We start from the raw sequence: 11300 nt of genomic DNA on the forward strand, positions 1-11300 counted from the left end.
ATTTGCTTGGCTGCTTCCTTCAATATTCATATCGATTCACATATATAATGCAATATCATGCTTAAAAAATTAAAAATTAAAAATAATTGAAATAATATAAAAATTTTAATCCATTTAAAATAAAATAATAAATCAACAGTTGCTTTTGTTTTTCAACTATTATAATAGTTGTACATTTATATGTCGCATTCAATTGATTTGATTCCAAATTCTCCATTTATATTTGTTAATTTCTATGAAGACTTCATCGATCAAGAAGCTTCAACTTATTTGCTTGGCTGCTTCGCTAAGCAACAAAAAAAGAATTACCAAAAAGTTGTCAAGTGACTATTTTTTTTTTATATGTATAATTTTTAAAGTTTTCACATCACAATCATTAAATACTTAGTAGGATGTTGCGTTTTGTAATACTAATATACAATATTAAATTTAAATTATACAATATTAAATGTAATTACATCTTTAATTCATTTAATTAACGTATAAAATTATTTAATAGGTTATGATCTTTTGGATTTTTCTTAACTATTTTAAAAATTTTCACATTACATTTATTATGATATGACTCATGATGATTCCAATATAAATTATTAAATGATGTATCTAATGTAAGGAAAAAAATTTGAGGATGAAGTAGATTTGTATTAAATGTAAAATAATAGGGATAATAAAATTATTTTATGTATAAAAATTAAATTATTTTATTAAAATATTTTTTAAATTATTTTTATGAGAGAAAGCAGATATTTAAAATTTAAATTTTAAATTATGTATGTTATATTTATTATAGTTATAAATTTTAATATAAATTAAAAGTTTCATTTATTTTCTTTCCCTTCTCTTTTTTTATTATCTTTCTTTTTTTAACTAGGTTTACGTACAAATTTAGAAAAAAAAATATTTATATAAATTAAAAAACTTAAAAATAAAAATAAATAATATATTTTTATTTATTTATTTTTATTTTTGTGTAAATTAATATTAAAAAAGTATAATATATATTACTTTATTATAATTAAACAAATGATCAATCTGAATTTAAATTAATTAAATTAACTCAATTAAACTAACAATATAAATTGATTAAATTGATTTGATTAATGTACATATAATAATAAATAATTAATTAATATTATAATTTCAAATAAATTTAATTGACTTAATTAAAAAAATTCATATAAATAAATTATATATTTTTACTTAATTGAATCAATTAAAGGATTAATTCACTAAAATATATGATTAATCTAACATGTCATATATTTAATTGATTTAATTGACTGAAATATATATTCAATTAAATCATTTAAATGATAATTGTTATAGTTGATCCAAATATATATAAATAATGTGACATAATATGACATGTCGCATACTCAATTGATTCAATTAACTAAAATATATATTCAATTGAATCATTTAAATAATAATCGTCACAATTGACTCAAAATATTTATAGTCAGTTGATTCAATTGATTCAATGTACTCAAAATATATATGGTCAATTGATATAATGTGACATGTTACATAATCAATTGATTCAATTTACTCAATTAAGGGCTAATAATAATTGTCACAATTGATTCAAAATATATATGGTCAGTTGATTCAATTAACACAAAATATATATGGTCAATTGACATAATGTGACATATTACATAATCAATTGATTCAATTTACTTAATTAAGGGCTCAATTGACAAAAATATATGATCAACGTAACATGTTACATACTCAATTAATTCAATTAACTAAAATATATGATCAATGTAACATGTCACATACTCAATTGATTTAATTAACTAAAATATATATTTCATTGAATTATTTAAATGATAATTATCATAATTAACCTAAAATATATATGATTAATGTGACATTGTACATAATCAATTCATTCAATTTACTCAATTAAATGTTCAATTGACTAAAGTATATGATCAATGTGATATGTCATATACTCAAAATAATTCAATTGATTTAAATATATATTCAATTGAATCAATTAAATGATAATTGTTATAATTGACTCAAATATATATGATCAATGTGATATTACACACAATCAATTGATTCAATTAACTCAATTAAAAACTGAATTGACTAAAATAAATGATTGAAGTGACATATTACATACTCAAATTAATTCAGTTGATTTAAATATATATTTAATTGAGTCAGTTAAATGGTAATTTTCATAATTGGCTTAAATATATATAATCAATGTGACATGTCCCAAACTCAAATTGATTCAATTGACTCAAATATATATTCAATTAAATTATAATTTTTGCAATTGACTCAAATGTATTGTAACACCCCAAAATTTTTAATTTTATGAGCATTTTTAGTATTTTAATTTTATTAAATTTTTGGAATTTTTTAGAGATTTTTCGGATTTTAAAAATCGAGTTCGATTTTCCGAAAACATAAACTTTGATGATTTTTAAAAATTAATTTAAAAACCACGTGACAAAACTAAAAATATATTTGGAGTCTACGTATTTTTCTGAGTTTTCTGAAAATTTTTCGGAATTTTTGGACCTCGTTTTCGGTCCCGAGGCAGAGTAAAAATTCAAAATTTTGTATTTTGAATCGAACCGGCCGAATCGAATCGGACCGGATCGGACTGGTCGAATCGGACCGGCCTTTTCCTTCTTCCCTTTTTCTCCCCCGCGCGCGTCGTCCCTCTCCCTTTTCTCTCTCTTTTCTCTCTCCTCCCCACCCCACGGCCGACCACCTTGCCTACCCGGTAGCCGCGCCGCCAAACCCTCCCGGTAGGTTGGCGCCGCCCAAACGCAGCGTGCAACGCCCGCTGCGCGTCGATTAAGCTTCCCCGGCCAAATCTGGCAGATCCGGCCACCAATTGGACCGGGTCTTGTGTCTAAAATCATCTACTCGGCGAGAGCTTTCCATAGACACCAAGAACGCCGAAATCCATTGAGCGGTTTGTCCGATTTTTGCTCGGGAAGATTTTAGCCCATTTCGAATTTTGGGCTAGATTTCTCGAAAACCGTGAATCCCACGAGAAAACTGAGGCCACCAGCACGCTCCATTCGTCGAGAGCTTCGCAACGACATAAATTTCGAATTTTTTCGACACCGTTTTTCGGTGGGTCCCACGGAACTTCGCAGTGTTTTTCCGAGCATTTAATGAGCTTAGAAAATTCTGAAAAATTTATGTACTAACCCCCGTGTTATGGGCTTCGTGTAGGTATCCTCAATTCGGAAATTCGTGATTGGCCAAGATCGCAAATTTCGGGCCAGACAGACTCGTTACCAGAAAAGTCTCCGAATTGGACCGAGGTTTTGGCTAGCCCCCATTGTCAGACGTCCCGAGCTCGTTCCCGAAGTCGAAATCGGCAAAGGTAAACCCGAACCTTGCTTTTTCGTAATTTTCTAGTGCTTAAATAGGATTAAAAATCCATAAAATATTCGTGGTAGCTTAGAAAATTACGATTCTTTTTGCAATAGTTTAGTAATATTGCTAAGGATCAGGCAAAGTTTTATAATTTTTAGAGCTTGTTGGGCGCTTTTTGCAAAAATGATAAATAATAAGGACTAAATTGAAATTTTGCGTATTGTGATGGATAAGCGATTTGATGGGCCTGGAGGAGTGTGTGATATGATTGAACTGTGGATATATGGATTGTGAGTATAGAAGTGTGTTTTGAACCCTTTGCGTTGGGTAGATCCTAGGTATAGGGAGACTCTGCCGGATTTTCGCACGACTTAGGGCGTAATTGGTCTTTTTCTTTGTTTGTATTGAGTCGATTGTATTAAATAATTGTAATATAATTGTCGTGAGCCGATGACCTTCTTCCTCCGCCCAGCCGCCTCAGTGACCATCGTCAAGTCTGTGAGTAAAATATTAATTTTAATTGTAATTTCACTATTATTATATGTTCAAGCATGCCCATGCATCATTTATATGCATATATCTATGTAGATAAACTTTAGGCACGATTTATGTTGCATTGATAATCATTAAAGTGCCATGAGTGTTGTTGTGGTAATTTGGAGCAGTGTGCGTGCGTTGGCGTGCGTGTGATGTGGTGTGGACTATGGATAGGACGGGTAGTCACGGCTTGAGTTCTTCGCTGGGACCCGATCCTTCGGGGGGTAGTCACGGCTTGAGTTCTTCGCTGGGACCCCCGATTTGGTTATTAAGTGGAAGTCCGAGTGAGTTCTTTCTCGGGCACCAGTTGGATTTAAGAGAGTCAGATAGGGGATCAGCTCCCATATATTATGATTGATGTTACAGGGTGCGTGAGTGCTCCAAATTACCTTTTTGATGTTATGATGTGAAAATGTTGTTGATGTTGCATTTCACTTTACAGGGTGCATTAGTTCTAGATAGTTATAGAGATTATGGTTAAAATTGATATTTTACTCTCTCGAGTAACGCTCACTCTGTTCAATATTTTTCAAAGCACAGGAGGATTTTATTTTGGTTAACTCGCTTTTCTCCTCGCAAGTCAATTATTCCGTTTGTATAAACTTGTTAAATCTTAGAATTTCGCATGTGTTAGAAACGTTTATTTGATTTGGGTCTGTAAACTAAATTATTATTTTGGGACTCAGAACTTAATATGCTATGCATGTTTGATGGATTGGATGATGGACCTCAGCTCCCATTTAATATTATTTAGAAGAGTATGTGGAGGGTGAGCTGAGCTCACCAAATGACTATATATTGTGTTTATGGTCGGGTGAGTCAAAAACTCCCGTTGGAAAGTCCATTTTATGGCGGACTGTCCGCTTGTTTTCTTGAAATTGGGCCCAAATGGGCCTTAGAATTGGGTAAATGAGCAGTTAAGGCTTACTACGGGCCTCGGGGCTTTAGGTGCCTGTGTCCTAGTGCGGTCCGGCCCATAGGTTGGGTCGTGACAAATGTGGTATCAGAGCTTAGGCTCCAGATTCTTAGGGAATGTTTGTCTAAAGTGTTGGGAAGAGTCTACTAGGAGTCACATGCGGAAAAATAGGGTCCACATTCGTCTTGCATTGTCATCTTTGCTTCTAGTTTCTACTTTATATATTGTGTGTAAATATGAGTCTATAGAGTGTAATGTGCGCTTTGAATTTTGTGGGCTAATGTCGCTGAATTTCAGGAAAATGCGTAGAAACAGGAGAGCTGCCACTGCACCAGAACCAGATGTGCCTGACGAGGTGTCAGCACAGGATGAGGCGCCTGCCCCGAGGAGGCGGGGTAGGAGGCCTAGAGCTGCTCAAGTAGAAGAGCAGCTGCCACCAGTTCAGGATCAATCTTTTATGGCACAGGGTCCCATGGATCCCATGGCGCTACTCTAGCCGGGTTCTGAGAGAACCATCGACATGATGGCGCGATACATGGTCCACCCTCCACAGCAGCGATCCACCGCACCAAGAGGTGAACCTTATAAACAGATCATTAATTTCAAGAAGTTGTTGCCTGAAAATTATGATGTATCAGACGATGCATATCGGTTTTTAGATTCTGCAGATGGCGAGCAGTCTGATTGGTGATAGAAGGCGATAGAGTGTGTGCGGCATGTCATGGGGCCTATGCCTAGACAATGGACGAATGACTACGTGTTACCGGATGGAGGGATTGACATGGGCTCGATTTGTGGAACTTTTTATCAATCGGTTTGTGCGAAAGCTTGAGATCGAAGCGGTGGGTCTTTGAGGCCTTAAGACGAATGGCGGTGCGTAGATGAATATGCTCTGAATTTCGAATTGAGCGATATGCCCCTACAGCAGATATCTACGAGAGACTATGAAGGTGAAAAGATTCCTAAAGGGGCTTGACAGAGGTATGCGAACTGGCCATGATGTCCGATCGGTCTTTTGATGTGGTGGTTGATCGAGCAGACAGATTGAGATTAGCTATCTTTGTGGATGAGCGGTAGAGCAAAGAAAAGCAGAGCGGAGGGTTCTTGGTGTTCCCCACATGGGTACTATGGATAGTGGTGGCCAAACTACTTACAGAGGAAGAAGAGGAATAAGAGGAGTGGTTTTAGACACAAATCCAGGGTTCCGCCGACTGTGCGTATCAGCCAAAGTGGTAGAATGCAGCGATTCTGCTCTGGTTCAGGATCCTCTTTGGCACCTTGTGCACCGTGTGGAAGAGGACATTCAGGACCTTGTTTGATGGGTTCAGGAGTATGCTTCAGGTGTGGCCAATCAGGTCACTTTGCTAGGGAATGCCCAGTTCACGAGCCACGATGGGATCACTGTGGTTCTCATTGCAAATGTTCCTCGCGATTGTATCCGGTACTTCCAACATGGCGCGTGATTCGATGGCCAACGTGGCCGAGGACAAGGGGGACGTGGATTTGGAGGCAGATCAGGAGGTAGAAGTCAGAATCAGGGTTCTGCCACTCAGGGTAGGGGTCAAGCTCGAGTTTTCACCCTGACCCACCAGGATGCTCAAGCTTCAAATGCAGTTGTGGCGGTATTCTTCAGGTCATTCTTATGAGGCTCGTGTTTTGATAGATCCGGTGCTACGCACTCATTTGTCTCCCTGTGTTTGCCATGAGGTTGGGTAGAAACCCTACAACCTTAGAATGCCCTTTGTCGGTAGCTACCCACTTAGTGACAACATAGATGTAGATATGGTTTTTCCGGTAGCCCAAAGAGTAGTGGATGGAAAGATCCTCCCAGCAGACTCGGTTCCTCTACCAGTAATGGACTTCGATGTAATTTTGGGGATGGATTGGTTGGCAACTCACTATGCCACTTTAGACTGCAGGAACAAAAAGGTGTATTTCCACATACCTGGTGTGGAAGAGTTTAGCTTTGATGGTGACAGGAGCGTAGCTCCATATAATTTGGTGTCAGCAATTAGTACTAGAAAAATGTTGAGGCGTGGATGCCAAGGGTATTTGGCATTGGTGAGAGATACATCTGTAGAAGGTGCCAACATGGAAAATGTTCCTGTTATCAGAGAATTCATGGATGTCTTCCCTGAAGAGCTTCCAGGATTGCCACCGGAAAGGGAAATAGAGTTCTACATTGATATTATGTCGGGTACAAACCCCATATCAATGCCGCCTTACAGGATGGCGCCAGCAGAATTGAAAGAGCTAAAGAAGCAACTACAGGAGCTTTTGGACAAGGGTTTTATACGTCCGAGCACTTCACCCTGGGGTGCTCCTGTTCTATTTGTGAGAAAGAAGGATGGGTCATTGAGGTTGTGTATCGACTACAAGGTGAACAAGGTGATCGTGAAGAACAAGTATCCACTTCCTGATCGATGATTTGTTTGATCGGCTCAAGGAGCTAGATTCTTTTCCAAGATAGACTGCGATCAGCTACCATCGATTGAGAATCGGGAATGTGGACGTGTCCAAAGCGGCTCGTGACAAGATATGGTCATTATGAGTTCTTGGTGATGTCTTTTGGACTCACTAATGCACCAAAGACCTTCATGGACTTGATGAACAGGGTGTTCAAGTCATTTTTGGACCGTTTTGTCATCGTATTCATAGATGACATTCTGGTATACTCTCGGACCGAGGAAGAACACGTGTGGCACTTGAGAATGGTGTTGCAGACTTTGAGGGAGCACCAGCTATATGCCAAATTTTCAAAATGTGAATTTTGGCTAGAAAGCATCTCATTCTTGGGACACGTTGTTTATATTGAAGGCATAAAAATGGATACCAAGAAAATTGAAGTCAGAATCGATTGGCTTAGGCCTACAACGATCCGAGGTGCGAAGTTTTCAGGTTTAGTGGCTACTATATGCGTTTTGTACAAGATTAATCCAGGATAGCGGCTCCTAACTAAGTTGACCAGAAGAATGTTCCATTCATTTGGACAGATGATGTGAGGTGAGTTTCCAGAAGCTTAAGGAGTTTCTAACCACTGCCCATGTGTTGACACTACATGTGAGTTGTGAAGGATACACCGTGTATTGTGACGCCTCCAGAGTTGGCCTAGGGTGTGTCTTGATGCAGAATGGAAAGGTAGTGGCTTATGCTTCAAGGCAGCTGAAGAGGCATGAGCAGAACTACCCCACCCATGATTTGGAAATGGCGGCTGTAATCTTTGCACTAAAGATCTGGAGACACTATCTGTATGGTGAAGTGTGCGAGATATACACCGACCACAAGAGCTTGAAGTACATCTTCCAACAGAGGGATTTAAACTTGAGACAGAGGAGATGGATGGAGCTTCTGAAAGACTATGATTGCACCATCCAGTACCACCCTGGAAAAGCCAATGTTGTGGCAGATGCCTTTAGCGTAAAAATCTTACAGCTTTGGCACATTTGAGAGAAGAGACCATTGATTCAGGAGGTACATGAGTTGATGGATCAAGGTTTAATCCTAGATCTGTCAGGAGAGGGGGTATTGTTGGCTCATTTTTCAATGAGGCCAGACTTGAGGGACAGAGTTAGAGTTTCCCAGCACAGAGACCAACAATTGATGAAGATCATAGAAAGAGTCTGACAAGGTGAAGGTGGTGAGTTTGGATTTGCCAATGATGGCGCCCTAGTGCAAGGTTCTAGGATATGTGTGCCCGATGTGGACAACCTCAGGAATGAAATCATGCGAGAGGCACACTACACACTGTACAGTGTCCACCCAGGTTCCACCAAGATGTACCATGATGTGAAAGATAGCTACTGGTGGAATGGTATGAAGAGAGACATAGCAGACTTTGTGTCCAAGTGCTTGACTTGTCAGAAGGTAAAGTTTGAACACCAGAGACCGTCGGGAAGCCGCAAGAGCTCCTATCCCGTAATGGAAGTGGGAAATGATCACTATGGATTTTGTGGTAGGTTGCCTCGTACCACGCGGGATATGATTCGATATGGGTAATTGTAGACCGCTTGACCAAATGCTCACTTCTTGCTCAGAAGACTACATACTGTGGCACGGTATGCCCGACTCTACATTCGAGAAATAGTCAGTTGCATGGAGTTCCGCCCATAATATCCGGCGAGGGCTGATTCACTTCTCGGTTTTGGAGAAAGTTGTAGGAGGCACTTGGCACGCAGTTGAACTTCAGTACGGCTTTCCACCCTCAGACAAACGGACAGTCCGAAAGGACAATCCAAACACTGGAAGACATGCTTCGCATGAGTGTCTTGGATTTTGGAGGTCAATGGGATGAGCAGCTAGCTTTGGTGGAGTTTGCCTACAACAACAGTTACCACTCAAGCATAGGGATGGCACCCTATGAGGCATTATATGGAAGAAAGTGTAGGTCTCCTCTGTGTTGGACAGAAAAAGGGGAAGCAAAGGTGCATGATGTAGACCTAGTGCAGTACACTTCAGAGATAGTTCCTTTAATCAGGGAACGACTGAAAATAGCTTTCAGTAGGCAGAAGAGTTATGCAGACCCCAGACAGAGGGATGTGGAGTTTGCAGTGGGCGACTATGTATTCCTGAAGGTTTCTCCAATGAAGGGAGTCATGAGATTTGGAAGGAAGGGCAAGTTGGCACCTCGGTATATCGGACCTTTTGAGGTTACTGATAGAGTTGGAGCAGTTGCCTACCGGTTGGAGCTACCACCCAACCTTTCTCACGTTCATCCCGTGTTTCACATCTCCATGCTCAGGAAATACATTCCAGATCCTTCTCATGTACTACAGCAGGATGTGATAGAGCTAAAAGAGAACTTGACATTTGAGGAGCAGCCTGTAGCCATAGTGGACTACCAAGTGAGACAGCTGAGATCCAAACAGATCCCTATGGTTAAGGTTTTGTGGAGGAGTCAATCAGTGGAAGAGTGCACCTGGGAGTCAGAACGGGACATGCGTAGCAAGTACCCTTATCTGTTCAATATGTAATCCTGTACTTTATTCTGCCTTGTGTAAAATTCGAGGACGAATTTTCTGTAAGGGGGGAAGAATGTAACACCCCAAAAATTTAATTTTATGAGCATTTTTAGTATTTTAATTTTATTAAATTTTTGGAATTTTTTAGAGATTTTTCGGATTTTAAAAATCGGGTTCGATTTTCTGAAAACATAAACTTTGATGATTTTTAAAAATTAATTTAAAGACCACGTGGCAAAACTAAAAATATATTTGAAGTCTACATATTTTTCTGAGTTTTCTGAAATTTTTTCGGAATTTTTGGACCTCGTTTTCGGTCCCGAGGTAGAGTAAAAATTCAAAATTTTGTATTCTGAATCGAACCGGCCGAATCGAATCGGATCGATCGGACCGAATCGACCGCCTTTTCCTTCTTCCCTTTTTCTTCCCTCGGCGTCCCTCTCCCTTTTCTCTCTTTCTCTCTCCCACCCCACCACGGCCACCACCGCCCAGCCTCACCCAGCCGGCGCCGCCGCCTCCCCTCCCGGCGCCGCCTAAACGCCGAAAACGCGCTGAACGGCCCCTGCGCAAGATCGATTCAGCTTCCTCACCAACCGCCGATCGGCCACCAATAGGACCGGGTCTTATGTCAAAAATCATCTACTCGGCGAGAGCTTTCCATAGACACCAAGAACGCCGAAATCCATCGAGCGGTTTGTCCGATTTTTGCTCGGGAAGATTTTAGCCCATTTCGATTTTTTGGGCTAGATTTCTCGAAAACCGTGAATCCCACGAGAAAACCGAGGCCACCAGCACGCTCCATTCGACGAGAGCTTCGCAACGACATAAATTTTGAATTTTTCCGACACCGTTTTTCGGTGGGTCCCACAGAACTTCGCAGTATTTTTCCGAGCATTTAATGAGATTAGAAAATTCTGAAAAATTTATGTACTAACCCCCGTGTTATGGGCTTCGTGTAGGTATCCTCGATTCGCGGAAATTCGACAGTTGACCGGGTCTGCAAATTTCGGGCCAGACAGACCCATTACCAGAAAAGTCTCCAAATTGGATCGAGGTTTTAGCTAGCCCCCATTGTCAGACGTCCCGAGCGCGTTTCCGAAGTCGGAATCGGCAAAGGTAAACCCGAACCTTGCTTTTTCGTAATTTTCTAGTGCTTAAATAGGATTAAAAATCCATAAAATATTCGTGGTAGCTTAGAAAATTACGATTCTTTTTGCAATAGCTTAGTAATATTGCTAAAGACCGCGGGGCAAAGTTTTATAATTTTTAGAGCTTATTGGGCAGTTTTTGCAAAAATGATAATTAATAAGGACTAAATTGAAATTTTGCGTATTGTGATGGATAAGCGATTTGATGGGCGGGGAGGGTTTGTGTGATATGATTGAACTGTGGATATATGGATTGTGAGTATAGAAGTGTGTTTTGAACCCTTTTGCAGGTTGGGTAAGTCCTAGGTATAGGGGAGACTCTGCCGGATTTTTGACACGACTTAGGACGTAATTGGTCTTTTTCTTTGTTTGTATTGAGTC

The sequence above is a fragment of the Hevea brasiliensis genome, chromosome 14, assembly GCF_030052815.1.
Source record: "Hevea brasiliensis isolate MT/VB/25A 57/8 chromosome 14, ASM3005281v1, whole genome shotgun sequence".
Lineage (NCBI taxonomy): Eukaryota > Viridiplantae > Streptophyta > Magnoliopsida > Malpighiales > Euphorbiaceae > Hevea > Hevea brasiliensis.